The 18,331-nt window shown below is 32.7% G+C and overlaps 3 long non-coding RNA genes across 7 annotated transcripts in view; 2 read left to right on the top strand and 1 right to left on the bottom strand.

Moving 5' to 3' along the window:
* Positions 1-18,331, bottom strand: part of LOC128314799 (uncharacterized) — a 388,750-nt gene that overhangs the window by 2,956 nt on the left and 367,463 nt on the right. For all 3 annotated transcript variants that reach the window (XR_008296859.1, XR_008296858.1, XR_008296857.1), the window contains exon 3: positions 402-445. This is a non-coding gene — a long non-coding RNA (uncharacterized LOC128314799). The remainder of the gene's footprint in view (positions 1-401; positions 446-18,331) is intronic.
* The window catches only part of LOC113603029 (uncharacterized), a 109,946-nt gene that overhangs the window by 3,829 nt on the left and 87,786 nt on the right, over positions 1-18,331 (top strand). The window lies entirely within an intron of this gene.
* Positions 5,217-17,887, top strand: LOC128314800 (uncharacterized). Its single transcript, XR_008296860.1, has 2 exons — positions 5,217-5,533; positions 6,098-17,887. It is a non-coding gene; the product is annotated as an uncharacterized LOC128314800 (long non-coding RNA).

Below are 18,331 nucleotides of genomic sequence, written 5' to 3'. Positions count from 1 at the left end.
TTCCTGGAAAGAAAGGCCTCGGTGTTCTGTCCCTCTGTGGGAGAATCCTGCTGCACCCTCATGTTGTCATTCATGCTGTATTGTCTTGGTAAATTCCCCTCATATGATGAAGCTTTTTTCCATAATTCCTTCATGGTTCAGCTTTGTCTTCTAATCTGTAACTTCCTAACATCCCTCCTACTCCAGAGAGTGGGAGTTGAGGGGGAGACCCTGTCTTAGCTGCTTTTTTATAGCAAGTTTGTAAATGTGTGAATACTGCACTGATCACACTCATTTATATTTGCTTAATTATTTACCTGAGTAGATCCAAGGTCTGAGTTTATGGCATATCACCTAGAATATAGGTGGTGCTTAGCAAAGAAAAACTTCAAGAAGGAATTAAATAGGTAAGGAAGACTTACCTTAAGGCCCTTGTAGTAGCAGAGAGAGAGAAAATTCAACTCCCCTGCAACAAAAGACAAGAGAGTTGTGAAGCACGGGGGTGAACTAGTAGAAAAGTACTGGAAGATGTTGGAGGAGGGGGGATGGTCATGTGGTTACTGCCATCTGTGCTGACTAATCCACAGTTATCAAAGTTGGGTCTCCACCCTCCCACAGACCCTGGCATATAGGGGCTCTGTTTCTTGTGGTGATTATGTTTCCAAGAGATACTTTTCAGGTCTTTTTTTGTCCAGCTTTATTGAGATATAATTGATACCTAGCATTGTGTAAGTTTAAGATTTATAACAAAATGATTTGATATATGGTGAAATTGTTACAAATGTAATTAACATTCCTCACCTCATATAATTGTAATTTTTTTCCTTGTGATAAAAACATTTAAATCTGTCAGCAACCTTGAAATAGACAATTTGTTAACCATACTTATCATGTTGTACATTATAGCCCTAGAACTTATTTATAACTGGAAGTTTGTATCTTTTAATCACCTTCACTAATCACTAATTTCCCCAACCCTCCTTCCCACCTCTGTCAGTCACCAATTTATTCTCTGTATCTATGAGTTTGGGCTTTGTTTTGTTTTTATAGATTCCACATATAAGAAGTGAGGTCCTACAGTATTTGCCTTTCTCAATATGACTTCTGTCACTTAGCGTTAGGTTCTCAAGGTCCATCTGTGTGGTCACAAACAGCAGTACTTAATTCTTCCTTTTAGGCTGAATAACGTGTGTGTGTGTGTGTGTGTGTGTGTGTGTGTGTGTGTGAATCATATTTTCTTAGTACTGGACACTTGGGTTGTTTCCAGGTCTTGGTTATTATAAATGCTGCAATGAACACCAGGGTGCAGATAACATTTTCAAGAGAGTGATTTTCATTGTTGTTGCCTTTGGATACATACTCAGATGTGGAATTGCTAGTTCATAGGGGAGTTCTAATTTTAATTTTTTGAGGAACCTGCACACTGTTCTCTATAGTGGCTGCATCGGCTTACATTCCCACCAGCAGTGTATGAGGATTCCCTTTTCTTCACATCTTCACTAGCATTTGTTATCTCTTATGTTTTTGATGCTAAACACTCAGGTATGAAGGGAGATCTCCTTCTGGCTGTAATTTGTGTTTCCCTGATGAGTGATGTTGAGCACCTTTTTATGTACCTGTTGGTCATTTGAATATCTTCAGAGAAATGTCTATTCAGGTCTTTTGCACTTTTTAAATTGAGTGATTTGTGGGTTTTTTCTTCTTTCTGTTTTTCTTTATTTTTAGTTTTGTTTTTTTCTTTTTTTGTTTTTTTTTTGTTTTTTTTGCATGTCGTGCTTGTTTAATTTTGATTTTTATAGCTTGTGTTTAGGTGTTCTATCCAAAAACATCATTGCCAAGACAAACAAATCAGGAAGCTTTTCCTCTATTTTCTTTTAAAAGTTTTATGGATTCAGGTCTCCTGTTTAAGTCTTTGCTTAATTTTGAGGTAATTTCCCAGAAAATTTATTAAAGTTGCTATCTTATCGCCATTGAACAATGGTTCTCTTGTCAAAATATTAGTTGACCTTACATGAATGAGTTTATTTCTGTGCTTAATTCCATACTCAGGAAGACATTTGTCTAAGGTGTAGTCAAAATGAGAAGAACGTTAAGGTCATCTAGGTTATGCTTATAAATATCTTAAAAATTGTGTTTGACTAGTGAAGTGAATCCCATTAGTCAATGCATTCTAACCATGCATATGGCTAAAAACAATCAATAGAAATTTTTTATATAGACTTGCTTGTAATTGTATAAATGCTGACTACCAATCGATGCTATTTGGGAGCTGTTTTCCTATTGCTCTGCCTGTATCTATGTTCCTAAAATGCTGTATGCAAATAAATATAAGTAATCATTTAAAATATAGTAAAATAGTTGACTATTTAAAGACCCCTTAAAGGGAGGGTTATTTATATTGACGATAGCACCACTGCATTAAATTTTTATGAAACTTTTGTTTCCTACACTGATCTCCCTTAAAAAAGACTGAAGTACCTCTGGTATGCTGGGGATGTTCTAGTTCTTGATCTCATTTCTGGCTACATGGATGTTTGTGAAAATCCATTGAACTTTACCTTTATCTGTGCACTTCTCCTGAGTACATATTCTGTTTCAATATATGCATTTTTCTGAATATTAAGCTTCAATATAGAAATTTACAAAAAAAATTGACACAGGATTTGGAGTCATTGGTCTTGGTTTATAGACCTAATGCATGTTACTAAATTGCTCTGTAGATGTTTCTAGATCTGGAATGTAATGCCATTTATCCAACTTAATTATTATTTAGGTCAAAAGAGATCCTATATGTAACATTGGATTTATAAACTTGAAGGTAAATACAAATGTGAATTTTTATGACTAGATGAATGTTGATAAAATGGCATCTTAGAGTCATTTACTTGCTCCTGTGACTCTGAAGTGGAAAATTATATACTTTGTAGTTTGTTTAGGCTAAATTCATCTAAAAATTTTTTGATTTTTATTAGTAACTTTTTTCTCCTGATATTATCGTAAGGATTTTCTTTTGGGGGGGGGAAATTTTTGTTTTTCAATACTTTATATGAAAACTTCCAAGCATAGAACAAAGTTGAAAAATGTACATTAAAACCTGTATATCTACAACCTAGGTGCTCCCCATTTTCTCATGTTTTTCAGTAACTCTTTACCTAGAGTAAAATTTACCTGTAAGTGTATAGTTTGCAGTTTTGACAAATAATTTGCATAACCACCACCATAATGAATATAGATAATATTTTTATTACATCAAAAGGTTCCTGAGCACAAGTCTGTGGTCATCCCCTCCCTCCACTCACGTCCCCTGACAACCACTGGTAAGAAGTCTATGCCTATAACTTTGCCTTCTACAGAATGTTATATAAATGAAATCTTAAAGCACACAGACTTTCAAATTTGACTTTTTTCACTTAATATAATGCCCTTTAGTTTCCTCAGTGTTGCTACATGTGTTAATAGTTATTTCGTGTCATTGGCTAAATGTTAAATCATCATTTAGCTGCACCACAATTTGTTTATCCACTCACCACTTGGTTGACATTTGGATTCCTTCCTGTTCTTGGCAATTAGAAAGCTGCTAAAAATATTCACCAATAGTTTTTTTGTTTTTTGTTTTTTGTTTTGTATGCAAGTCTTATTTCATTTCTCTGGGAGAAATTTTCTCTTGGAGAAACACGGCATTCCTATGAGTTGGATTGCTGCATCACACCATAGTGTGTGTTGTACTTCTTGTGGTACTGCAAAACTGTTTTCCAAGATGGTCATATCCCTTTGGATTCTCAAAAATAGGTCTGAGGGCCCTATCTGTACCTCATCCTCACCAGAACTCGGAATTGCCAGGGTTTGTTTGTTGGTCTATTTGTTTTTGTTTTGCTTTTGTTTTATAGCCATTCTAATAGATGTGTAGTGATATCTCATTATAGCTTATATTTTCATGGATGTAATGACTTATGATACTGAGTAAATTTAGGTTCACAGGCGTATTTGCTACCCATATCTTTGCCAGCATGTCTGTGTGAGTTTCTGTCCTTTTGTAAATTTTTGTTTTAAATTGGATGTTTGGGGTGCCTGGGTGGCTCAGTCGGTTAAGTGTCTGACTCATGATTTCAGCTCAGGTCATGACCTCACAGATTGTGAGTTCAAGGCCCATGTTGGACTCTATGCTGACAGTGTAGAGCCTGTTTGGGATTTTCTCTCTCCCCTCTCTGTCTGCCCCTACCTGCTCTCTCTTTCTCTCTCTCTCTCTCAAATAAATAAACTTTAAAAATAAATAAATATATAGGATATTTATATTCTCTTCGGCAAAATTTGAGAGTTCTTTATATTTTCTGTATACAAGTCATTTATCATTGTCTTTGGCAAATCCTTCTCTATTTTTATAGCTGTATTTATATTCATGTTAGCTCCAAGTTTTCTTCTCTTTCCTTACTGCTTTGACTTTAATTTTCTTCTAATTTCTTAAGGTACAAGATGAGATAGATGTACTTTGAGAATATTCTTGTTTTCTAATATAAGCTTATGATGTATAAACTCTAGGCAGTAGAGCTGCATTGCACACATGTTTAAAAATGCATTTTTTATTTAATTCAAAATGTTTACTAATGTCTCTTGTGACTTTCTCTTTGATCCAATATTATTTAGAAGTGTCCTTTTAACATTCAAGTCTCTGAGGAATGTTCAAGATATCTTTTTAAATTATTACTAACTCTAGTTTGTTTTTTGTTTAGAATTTTTAAAATCTGATTAAGTTCATTTTAAGGTCCAAAATATGGTCACCTGGTGAAAGTTTGGTGAGTGCTTGAAATTGTGTGTTGTGCTGTTGTTGTTTGACACATTCACTTAGCTCATGGTGATTAATGATAGTCTTCATGCATTCCTTTCTCTGGGAGGGAGTGCAGTCTCTCCCTATAATTATAAATTATTTTTTTCACCAGTTCTCTCAATTTCTTCATAGTTTTTGAAGGAACTGTGAATATACACATAAAATTGTATCTTCTTAATGATTTCTTTTTATGATTATGATTTTTCCCTTCTTACCTCCGATAATATCTTTTGTTTGGAATCTGCATTGTCTGGTACTGGTATAGCCAATCCATCTTTCTTCTGATTACTAGTGCTATTAAACATCTTTCCCATCATTTTAATTTAACATATCTATGTTTTCATATAATAAATAGATTTATTTTAATAGTGTGAGTTGTGGGGGTTTTTCTTTTAAAATTTAATTAGACAATGTTTTGGGTTGGGTGTTTAGAATATTATATATAAAATTATAGGTTTTTGTTACAATTTAATTTTTTTGGTAGTTTTTAGTCTTTCCTGTGCTTTTTCCCTTTTACATACCATTTTGAAAAACAAAATGGTTATTATGATTCTGTGTTATTTCCACTATTGACTTCTTACTTTTATCTTTTTTTAATTTTAATGGTTTCACCAACACAAACAATATAACATTAATATATCCTAATTTACTTTAAACAATATTGTATCATTTCACATAGTATTGAAGCTTTGCAACAATATACTCCAATGCCTCCATGTCCTCTTTTATGCTGTGTCTCTCATACATCTGAATTTTGCCTGTCATAAGCACAACAAGACAGTATTATATTTGTTTTAGATAGTCCATTATATTTTCACCTGCTTTTTCAACAGACATCTTGCAGGCCAGAAGGGAATGGCATAACTTAAAGTCCTGAAAAGAAAAAAAAAACCTATAACTAAAAACACTCTACCAAAATTATCACTCAGAATTGGAGAGATAATTTCCAGACAAAAGTCAAAGAAGTTTATTACTATTAAAGCAGTCTTACAGTCTTAAAGAAGTTCCTCTAATATTTCTTTTAAGTGGAAAAGAAATGGCCATAACTAAAAGTTAAAAAAAAAAGAAAGAAAAATATCACTAATAAAAGCAGACAAATAGTAAAGATTGTAAAGAAAATCCTTCAAGCTGGTGTATAAAGGTTGAAAGACAAAATTCGCAAACTTGGTTTTATCTACAAAAATTAAAAGATGCATACAATAAAGATAAGACCTTGTATGCATAAAACAACTTTGTAAAAATATAGTATGCCCTTAGAATGTGTTCAAACTTGGGTGACCAATTGAAAATATAGAGACCAATTGATTTTATATAGAGAGAGGATGTTCTAGATGAACTTCTTGGTAATCACCAACCAAAACCTATAATAGATAGACAAAAAAATAAATAGAAAGGAATCTAAGAAGAACATGAAGTCATCAGTTGCAGAGGAAGAGAACAAGAGAAACAGAAAGGAACAGGGAAGAGCTACAAAAATATCCAGAAAACAATTAACAAAATGGCACTAAATATATACCTATCAATTATTACTTTAAATGCAAATGAACTAAATGTTCCAATCAAAAGACCTAGGATGACTGAAAAGATAAAAAAAAAAAGACCTGTTTATAGTTTTCCTACAAGAGACACACTTCAGACCTAAACACACATACAGACTAAAAGTGAAGGAATAGAACCTATACCATAAAAATGGAAACAGAAAGCTAGGATAGCCATACTTAGTGTTTGTTTTTAAATCTATTTTGTGTGATCTAACAAGACAAAAGTGCATTACATAATGATAAAAGGACAAATCCAACAAGCTGTATAACAAGTGTAACTATGCATGAAACGTTGGAGTGACTAAATAAATATTGCCAAACATAAGGGAGAAACTGACAGTAATTAATTATAGTAGGGAACTTTAACACCCAACTTATATTCAATGGATAGATTAGACATAAAATCAGTAAGGAAATAGTGGCTTTGAATGACCCTTAGACCAGATAAACTTAACAGATCTATATAGAACATTCTGTATAAAAACAACATTCATAAGGGATTCTTTCCAAGGATGCAAGGATGGTTCAATATCTGCAAATCAACATGATATAACACATTTTTTTAAGTGTACCTGAAACATTCTCCAGGATAGATCACATGTTAGGACATAAAGCAAGCCTCAATAAACTTCAGAAGACTGAAATCATTGAGGCATCATTTCTAACCCCAATGGTATACTAGAAATCAATTATAATAAAAAAATGGAAAAAAACCCACAACGGTGGAGGCTAAATAACATGCTACTAAACAACCAGTGAGTTAACAAAGAAATCAAAGATGAAATAAAATACCTGGAGACAAAATAAAATGAAAACACAAAAGTCTAAAATCTTTGGGAGACAGCAAAAGCAGTTTTAAGAAGGAATTTTATAGTGATTCAAGGCCTACATTAAAAAACATGAAAAATCCCAGGGGTGCCTGGGTGGCTCAGTCAGTTGGGCATCTGACTTCAGCTCAGGTCATGATCTCGCAGTCCGTGAGTTCAAGCCCTGTGTTGGGCTCTGTACTGACAGCTCAGAGCCTGGAGCCTGCCTCGGATTCTGTGTGTGTCTCTCTCTCTGCCCCCCCCCCCCGCTTGTGCTCTGTCTCTCTCTGTCAAAAATAAACATTAAAAAGAAATTTAAAAAAAAACAGGAAAAATTTCAAGCAACCTAACCTTAAACCTAGAGGGATATAAAAAATGAAGAACAAACCAACCCCAAGTTAATAGAAGAAAGAAAATTATAAAGATCAGAGCAGAAATAAACTAATAGACTAACAAAGCAATCAAAAAGAGCAGTGAAATTAAGAGCTTGTTCTTTGAAAAGAAATAAATTGATAAACCTTTAGTCAGACTTGTCAGGAAACGGTACTCAAAATCAGAAATGAAGAAAAAGTTACAACCAACACCACAGAAATAAAGAATTTTAAGAGACCATTACAAAATTTATATGCCAACAAACTGGACAGTTTAGATGAAATGGATAAAGTCTTAGAAACACAAACTTCCAAGACCAAATCAGGAAGAAAGAAAATCTGAACAACCTGATTCATAGTAATGAAATTAGTGATCAAAATCAACCTAGTGGCTTCATAGGTGAATTCTAACAAACGTTTAAAAAAGAGTTACTATGTATTTTTCTCAAACTATTACAAAAAAAAATTGAAGAGGAAGCTATGCCTTCAAATTCATTTTATAAGGCCAGCATTATCCTGATATCAAAATCACACACACAACAAAAAATTAACCAAAAAAAAAAAAAGAGGCCAATATCCTTGATAAATATAGATTCAAAAATCCTCAACCAAGTATTAGCAAACCAAATTCAAGAATACACTAAAAGGATCATTTACCACAAATATTAAGGGATTCTTTCCAAGAATGCAAGGATGGTTCAGTATCTGTAAGTCAATCAATATGGCATAACACGTTAGTAAAATGAAGGCTAAAAGTCCTGATACCAATAGATGAAGAAAAAACATTTGACAAAATTCAGCATCTGTTCATGATAAAAACTCAACTAAGTGGGTTTAGAGGGAACATACTTCAATGTAATAAAGCCACAGATAACATCATATGTAATGCTGAACATCTGTAATATTTTTTCTAAGATCAGGATTAAGATAAGGATGTCCACTTCCACCACTTTATCACTTTTATTTAACATAGTACTGAAAGTTATAGTACCCATCATACAAAAAGCTATCCAAATTCATAAGTAAAACTCACTATTTACAGATGAGACAATACTGTAGATAGAAAACTCTCAAAACACCATCAAAAAACTATTAGAAAAATAAATTCAGTAAAGTTGCAAAATATGACACTGATACACAGAAATCTGTGGCGTTTTTATACCCTAATGACCTAAAAGAAAGAGAAATTGAGAAAACAATTTCATTTACAATTGCACCAAAAGGAATAAAATACCTAGGAATAAATTTAACCAAGGAGGTAAAAAATCTATACTCTGAAAACTGTAGGGCACAGATCAAAGAAACTGAAGATGACACAAATAAAGGGAAAGATGTCCTATGCTCATGTGTTGTAAGAATATTATTAAAATACCCATATTACCTAAAGCAATATGTAGATTAAATGTAAGCCCTATCAAAATACCAATAGCATTTTATACAGAACTAGAACAAATCATACTAAAATTTCTATGCAACCACAAAAAGACTTCAGATGGACAAAGCGATGTTGAGAAACAAGAAAAAAGCTGGAGGTATCATAATCTCAGATTTGATGACTACAAAGCTGTAGTCATCAAAATAGTGTGGTGGTGTTGACACAAAAATAGATACACAGATCAATAGACAGAATATAGATCCAGAAATCCATGCTTATATGGTCAATTCATCATCTACAATACAGGAGGCAAGATTACAATAGGGAAAAAGATGGTCTCTTCAACAGATGGTGATGGAAAAACTGGACAGCTACATGCATAAGAATTAAATGGATCACTTTCTTACACCATTTACAAAAATAGACTCAAAGTGGATTAAAAATCTAAATGTGTAAGACCTGAAATCTTAAAAGTCCTAAAAGAAAACATAGTAAACTCTTACACACGGGTCTTAGCAATATTTTTGTGATTGGTGTCTTTGTGCAAGGGAAATAAAAGCAAAGATAAACAAGTGGGACCACATCAAACTAGCAAGCTTTCGCACAGTAAAGGAAACAATCAGTGAAACAAAAAGACAGCCAACTGAATGGGAGAAGATATTTGCAGACAGTGTATCTAGTGAGAGGTTAATATCTAAAAGATATAAAGAACTTCTATAACTCAACACCAAAAGAAAAAATCTGATTAAAAAAAAATAGGCAGAGGACCTGAATAGATACTTTTCCAAAGAAGACATACAGATTAACCAACAGATACATAAAAAGATATGCAATGTTAATTATTAGGAGTTATTAGGTACATATAAAGATATACAAGTCAAAACCACAATGTATCCAATAATTCTATTTCTGGACATTTACCTGCAAAAGATGAAAACACTAATTTGAAAAGATATATACAACCCCTATGTTTATTGTGGAATATATGCATAGTCAAGATAAGGAAGCAACCTAAATATCCATTTATAGATGAATGGATAAAGATGTGGTGTGTACCTATCTAATGGAATATTAGTCATGAAAAAGAATGACACCTTGCCATTTATGGTAACATGGATAGACCTAGAAAGTATTATGCTAAGTGAAATAAGCCAGAAAAAGACAAATACCGTATTATTTCACCTATGTTTAGAAGTTAAAAATTAAAACACGTAGGAAAGACTCATAAATACAGAAAACAACCTGATGGTTGCCATAGGGAAAATTGTGGAGGTATGGGTGAAATAGAAAGGAATTAAGAAATACAAACTTCCAGTTATAAGTCATGGAGATGGAAGTCACAGTCTAGAGAACCTAGTCAATATTGTAAAGACACTATTGTGACACATGACACTTATGGTAAGCATTTTGTAATGTATGTAAATGTTGAATCGTACATCCAAAATGATAATGTATATCAACTATACTTTATTTTTTTCTTAAATTAGGGGTACCTGGGTGGCTCAATCTATTAAGCGTCTGACTCTTGATCTGGGCTCAGGTCATGATCTCGTGGTTTGTGGGATTGAGCCCTTCATTAGGCTCTGCACTGAGACTGTGGATCCTGCTTGGGATTCTCTCTCCCCCTCCGCTGCTTGCATGTACTCTCTCTCCACAAAAATTTTAAATGTTTTAAAAATTAAATATTGTATATTTTTATCTAGAGTTCAAATATTCCCTTTATCTACTTATCAATGGTTATCAATAATCAACAATATTTATCTCTATTTTATTTTTATAAATTCTAGAGAGGTGGCTGCAGTTACCTAATGGAAAATTCAGTTTTTTATGGATAGTGTAAGTGTAAGACTTTGCTAATAAATATGCACTTTTTAGTGTTCCTATAAACTTAAAAATGATCACGTGTGGATTTTACAAAATGTTATTTTTCTTTCAAAAAGAGTTTTATCAATTCAACATATAAAATTCTAATTTAAGCACACTCTGCCTGTTAGAATCCCTTTCAGATAATTTTTATGATTGATGTGCTTTCAGAGATTTTAATCATTCCCCATAGGAAGTGGTTCTAGATTTATAACTGGTCCATAACTTGCTTGGGCTTATTGGGTCTGTATTAAAAACTGAAGAATTTATACCTTATTTTAACAAACAGATTATTATGAATACTTTCCTCTCCTTTGATTGTCTAAAGCTAAGTTACCTTGTTTCTGGTATTCTGATTCTGTGTCTTTTGTCTTGTCTGAGAAAGTTCTGGAAACTGAAATGATTTTCTGATTTCCTTCTTCTGTTTGATTTGCTCTTACACATTTCCTTCTCCTCCTTCCCTCCATGACTTCCTATGTGCTCAACCATAAGAACCAGATACTGGTCACTCTACTTATGCTTTTTACTTTTTAGGACACTCTAGTGTCTTAAATTTTCCTGGATAAATTTCTGTTTTTATACTTGATTATTATACTTTATCCCAGAGCATTTTTTCTAAGTGTCCTCTTTAGGATCCCTGCCTCAAAAACCTGAAAAGTCTTTATTATTTAGCAACACAGTGATTTCTCATAAAGCACATGAATATACATTTCTGTAATTAGTTTTTAAAATACAGTTTTAAAGAAATATTTTTTATATTGTTCATGGGCCATTTGTAGCAAAGCAATTTACAAGATGAGATTTATCCCCATAATATACAAATAGTAGGTAACTTTTCTTTAATATCCATTATGTCCCAAGAATTATTTGAATGCTTTCCATATTTTCTCATTGAAAATAACCTCATAAAACAGGCAGTACTATTTCCATTTTGAATATAATGAAACTAAAGCATAGAAAGCTTAAGCAACTTACCTAAGGTTGTAGACTATAAAGTGCTACCACCAAGAATACAGATTTTGGTAAAATTGACTTTGTGGTCCTATTACCTTAAATTCATGATTAAATTTTATCTTTATCTTTGTTTTTATAAACAAATAACAAATTTGCATAAAATATATTGAAAAAATAAAATATCTTTTATTGTTTACTAAATTTATGAAATTCTGTTTTGCTCTAAAATAAGACAAAACTTATTTTAAAAAGAATTTGCATCTTAGAATAATATGAGGATTGTTAAAAGAGAATCCATGCTCCCTTCCATTGAAACATCAATGAGAACTGCTGGGAAATATAGTTTAAGAACTAAAAAAAAAAAAAAAATACATTAAGCAGTTTCATAGAAATAATGAAAGTGCTGTAATTGTTGTGAGGTAGGCATACTTTTCTCATTTTTTATTCCATATATCTGAGTATGGTTCCACTAAAAATCAAGTATTTCCCTGATACTCTTTAGCTACTATTAGCATATAAAGGTGTCATATATGGAAACAGGGAGAAGTCTTTTCAAAATGCCTAAGAGAAATAAGACAAGAATGATGTTGTCATGTAATAGAATACAAAATCATGACTAATTTATTACCTTGTCATAATTTTACATTAAATAATAGAACCTATAATATGTCTTCCACAAGCAAACATATTTGAAAATGACACATTTATTAAATTTAAACTCTTGTATGCAAATAGTATCTAGTATGTATTCATAGTGACAAGTCCCAAATGCCATGTCATTTATTGCTCATGTGTTTCTTTTTAGTCCTCTTCAACATAAAGCTGGAATGTGAAAACTATTTTAGAAATGGATTTTGAAGGGTTTAATCAGATTACGAGAAATGAAGCCTTGGGGGGAAAAGTTTCAACATATTCTTAAAGGACATGAGAAATGGAATTGTTAATAGTGTTCAAAACTAAGTAAAGTATTATTCCTTGACATGATAGAAATTTTGTCAATCATTAGGTTTTTTTTATTATTATTCTTGTGCCATCAAGAATGTCAGGACAAGTCAAGACCATATTACTAGTCAGTCATTGTGTCCTATTTATTTCATCTCCGTGCTTTCTCATCTCCAATGACACTGCTTAAGTTCAAAATTTTGCCTTGATTTAAGTAGACTCACTGTTATCTCTACTTTCATTCTTCCCTATCATAGCCCCCTCTCCCCAAAAACCAGTCCTTTTTTTAGTGCTTTCATAAGGATTTTCTAAAACTCCTATCTGATGGAGTCACCCTTAAAATTTTGAACATGCAGCCAGACTGCCTAGATGTGAATCATAGCTCTCTTACCTAGCAGTTTTGGAAACTTCTCAAGCCATTTAACCTACTAGTACTTTGAGGTTTTTTTTTTCTACGTATGAAATAGAAATAATATTAGCTAACTCAGTAAGGTTGATATAGGAATTCAGTGAGTTAATATACATAAACTGTTAACAGTAGTACCTGGTACAGATAAGTAATATAGGCACTATTTTACAGAAGAATAAAAGAAAAATAGTACTGTCAGCTAAACAAGGGGAGGCAGCCACTATATTTGGTTATATATATATATGCATGTATGTGTATGGGTATGCAGGTGTGTAGGTGTATATATACATATATATAAAATCAAGCAGCTGGTTAATGGCTGTCATTTGACATTAGAAATTTTTGCTCACTGTGAATATCCAGGATGAGAAGAAATGTAAAACAGAGTGGGAGTCCAAAGAAACATTAATAATTGGCTCCAGATAGATACAAGAATGAGTAAGCAAGCAAAGTAGGCATAGGCCAGGGTTATATAAGTGGTAGAAGTCCATTTTATTTGGGGTATGGAGAAGGAAGGAGATTGCTGTTTTTCAAGGCACCAACCAATAACAACATTCAGATGAGGTTCGGGTTCTGAGTATCCTCTAGAATGTAGACAGCAAAATTAAACAGAGTGGAAGTATGTACAAGGTTGATGGGCAGAACATAGAGAGTCTGGCTAAGGTCAGGGAATTTACCAGGTATTTAACAAGATCTAACAGTGAACAGAGATCAAAGTCAACATCTCTGGAACTTGATTACTGTGGTATATACTGCCCTTGATTTCAAATTGTACTTATTTGTAACTATAACTCTTTGCAAGGAAGATGTTTGATTCTTTCTATATTATCATTTCCCAGTTGTTTGAAGTGATCAAAAGAAACCTGACCACATTGTTTCAGAGCTAGTTCTCAGATGGATGAAAGATACAAGGTAGATAGGATCAAGCAGTAAATTGCCAACCATTATGGTGGTTTCCCAGCTGCTGTGACTGTGCTCTAAACCTGTCACCTTACACCACTTCATCTATGTTCATTTGACCACCATCCTGATTCCATTCTTTAAACTCTTACGTACTGCATAATTGTTTTTTCGCTGGTGTGGACAATGGAAATCTCAACTTGCTTTGATCTGTAGTTCTTGCAGTTTTGTTCTTTAGCTTTCCTGCATGTCTTTGCTACCCAGTTTTTGCTTTAAGCCATCTCCAGTCCTTTTCAATAAACTCATACTGGAGCAGACAACTCATTGTTGGGATGAGGGATGGTGGACTGGGCTACACAGGTATGAGCAGGTTCTGGGACACTACCCTAACTGAGAAGATTAGGAGATCCAATCTTGTGCTCCTACTACATTGTGTATTTATATATAATAAATATAATCTACATATTCTATATATGCACACATGCACATACACATGCACATACATTGTAGCAATGATAGTATTGTCCGTTTGGTACATTTGTAACTCTCCACTATATTTTAAACTACTAGATTTTAAACTACTTCTCCAGTAGAACAGTATTTTTATTTGTGTGTGTTTATCCCCAGTGCCTATATCAGTGTCTAGCTTAAAATGAATAATATAGAACAAAATTAATTTAATAAATAGAGGAACCAAATGATAGGTATAAACTAATTCTTGGCAGAGGAAGAGCTGAATGCATTCCTAGACAAATATTAGTAAGGAAGCTGTCCAAGTGTCTTTTACAAAATGACGTATTTTCTTAAAATATTCTAAGTTTCCAAGATTTATTTGCTAGGCTAACATGCTCAAGTCTCTTTGGAAGATGATAATATTTTTATCTCCATTGTCCTGAAGAATAAAAATAAAGCAGGTGCAAAAAAAAAACATTTTAAAGGTATATTTACTATCGTTTTTAAAAAACAGGACTCGATAAATCAATTTTTAAAACTCAGAAAATTAAAAATTTTATATCTCAAATATGCCTTAACTCATTTCTAGAAAAAACTTCCTATAGTTTTGAATTTCAATATATCCTCCTGGCACATCCTATAGGTCCTATAAGGAGCTGAGCATTTTCAACTTCTAGAAAGGGATGATATGACATTTAGAATTTTAAATGAAGACTTTCAAGAGTATAATCTATGCTAAAAAGGAATAAAAACTATTTTAAAAATAATTTCTTTACTGCAATATACTTTGAATGTTAGATGTTATCTTTAATCTTTAATACTTAAGTGCCAGTGTAACTTAATATGTGGAACTTTGCCATTAAGAAATTTTCAAAATTCACATGTGATTATGTTTATGATTGGTAACTCTTGATTCCTTTCCCTAAGCTTTACTTTCCTTCAACAGTGCATTTCTAAAGATACTTCAACAAAAGCAGAAAAGCAAAATTTTCCTTCTTGTTTTTCTCTAAATTATTTCTCCAAGTGGGTATGGCTACAATAAGAGTAGAACATAAGTATATGTTTGCGCTTACCTCAAAAGTCTGCTTGTAAGTCATTCACTTTATCTATTACTGGTAGCAAAGGAAATTAATTGAAATGCTATGGAACGTTATCATAAAGGGATAAATGCCTGTGATGTATCATTAAAATTAAGAAATTTTGAAACGATTATATCAAGAAGAGTTATATAATATAAATGCATATACCTGTGTGTATGAAATTTCTCAAAGATATTTTTACATGAGTACCATACATTCTAAGAATATTATCCTTTGGAGTAAACAGAACATCCCATTTACAAAATATCACTTTGAAATGGCTAATTCTAGTAGCTCAAAACTAAATTGTCAAATACTTAGTTATTGAGAAGGACATCCTAGTAAGAAGTCTTTTGTCCATAATTTTGCATATTTTATACCAATTTTATATTCATTTTTATTACTGTTGTTAGCATTCAAAATAGGATTAGAAAACAGGCAAGGTCCTTGCCCTTAAGATATTTATTTCTTGGGAGAAGTGGTGGGGAAGAAGGAAACAAGATGTCAAATGAATAAATACACAAAAGATGATTTTAGATTTTGAAAAGTACTGTGAATAAACTAAATTCGTGCAATAAAACAGGACATAAGAAGGCCACATTGTTTATAGTTTTCTTTCTGTGACATGCATGACAAGGAACAGACAAAAGAAAGTATATTCTAGGCAAAAGGCATGGCAAATGCAAAGGTATGATGCTGGGACAAGAGCACTGACTTAGAGACCAATGAGACACCAACATACCTAAAACAAAGAGGAGAGGGTTGAGCAATCAGGTGACTGAGTTTGGCAGGGGCGAGATCCTAAAGAAAAATGACATATAAACCATGGTAATAATCTGGATTTTCTAATTGCCCAGAAAGACTATTCAAAAGTTTTCAGCAAGGGCTGAAATTATCTAATTTTTCCCTTCATTGTAAAAGATTAATTTGGTTGCTCTAAATGAATAAATTTTATCTAACCAAGTTTACAAAGTGAGAAACTCAGTTAAGCTGCCATTGCTATGGCCCAGTGAGTAATGATGGTGTCTTAGACGAGGGTGATGGCAACAAAGAATTAAAAAAGTAATCAAATTTGGTGTGTGTGTTAGAGGTAATGTTACATGATTTAATAGTGGGGTGTGTGTGTGTGTGTGTGTGTGTGTGTGTGTGTGTGTGTGTGTGTTGAGGGGAGTGTTGGTAAGAGAAATAAAGTTACTAAGAATGACAACAGTCCTCTTGGTTCGAGGAACTGAGTGGAAGATAATATTCTTTAGTGCGATAGGGAAGATTGATGAAAAATCATGTCATTGGAAGAGAGACACAAATCAAAAAGTTATACTTTAGACATGGTTAATTTGAGATGCCTATTAGTCATTTAAGTAACAGTTGGGTTTATGAATTTGGAGCTTAGGGGAATAGTTAGATAGGAGGAGGTATGTTTGGAACTTACTGCCCAATTGCTGATATTTCAAGCAATGCAACTGTGTGAGATTATAGAGGAAGACTTTTTAGAGAAATAATAGAATAGAGCTTAAAACCAAGTTCTAAGGCACTTCAATTTTCAAAGATTGGGTAGACAAAGGGAACAATCCATAAAGGTAAGGAGAAAAAGTCAAGAAAGTGTAGTTGCACAAAACAAAAAAAGAAAGAAAAAAAGCAGGAATTATATAGTTGCCAGTTGTGTTCAAGTCTGCTGAGAAGCATGGAAATCATTAGTGAATTTAATGAGAGCAATTTCAGCAAAGTAGAGAAGACAAAAGCCTGATCAAAAAGGATTTGAAAGAAAATGCAGATAAGGAGATAGCAACTATAGATTACTTTTATATTATTCTGGGAAAAGGTAAGAAAAAGAGCTAAATGCTGTGTTGTAGCATAAAAGGTTGTCCATGAGAATTCTCACTTATTATGGAAATATAACAAAATTGTCTAGATAGTGTTGAGTACCAATTTGAGACTTGTGGTTATGAACTGAAAGTCCACTTAATACATCTGCATAATGATCTATAGCAAAATTTAGCTTCCTACATGCAGGTATAATATAAGAAAAGTGTTAGATTACTTAGATTTGCAGTTCAACCGGTGAACATAAAGGAGGGAAGATGTCAACAGAAGGATTTTTGCAAGTAAAGGATTTTAATAATGAAATGTACAATTTGACTTGGAAGTTAACTTGGAAGCTTGATCATGAAAAAAATGAGTGATTTAATCCAACTGGAATGAGAGGAGGAGGAAGAGGGGAAGAAAAGAAGGCAAGGGCTTGAAATTGGAATATTGAAGGTGTTCTTTTAATAATGATGTCAACATAAAGGGTATAAACACAATAGTGGATGATTGAGGTAGAATGGAGATAATTTCCACTGGAGATGAGGTCAAATAGCTCAAAGCAAAAAAAAAAAAAAAAAAAAGGAAAGAAACATTTATGAATTTCTATGATTTAACAACTCCTTCATCCACAACTCTAATAAGGAAATTAACAAGGGACCTTTGTATTTTATTTACTATGGTTTTGCTTTATTTTCATCAGGTCAGAATTGTTCAAAGTGAACTCAGTATTACTCCCCAGAATAAGAATACTTGAAAATAAATTGAAATAATTCATTTTGTGTTAATACTGAAAGAGTCCTTTCTTTATATTATAGATCTTTTTTTAAAAAGAATCACAGTAATTTAATAGGGAACTGGTTCATTTGACTGTGTTGCACAGATCAAACTCTGAACATTTTGGTTTTGAAAAAGAGGGTTACAGATTTTTTGCAAGACAGTGGTATCCAGAGTTGTGTTATTTTCAGATTTTTAAAATAATCACCAAATGCACTAAAGTTCTATATGTAGAACTTTGGATTATTTATTTGGAGGGT

Source organism: Acinonyx jubatus, chromosome A2 (assembly GCF_027475565.1).
Source record: "Acinonyx jubatus isolate Ajub_Pintada_27869175 chromosome A2, VMU_Ajub_asm_v1.0, whole genome shotgun sequence".
In the NCBI taxonomy this organism is placed as follows: Eukaryota; Metazoa; Chordata; class Mammalia; order Carnivora; family Felidae; genus Acinonyx; species Acinonyx jubatus.
The sequence above is the reverse complement of the archived record's forward strand: the minus strand, read 5'-3'. Positions and strand labels throughout refer to the sequence as shown.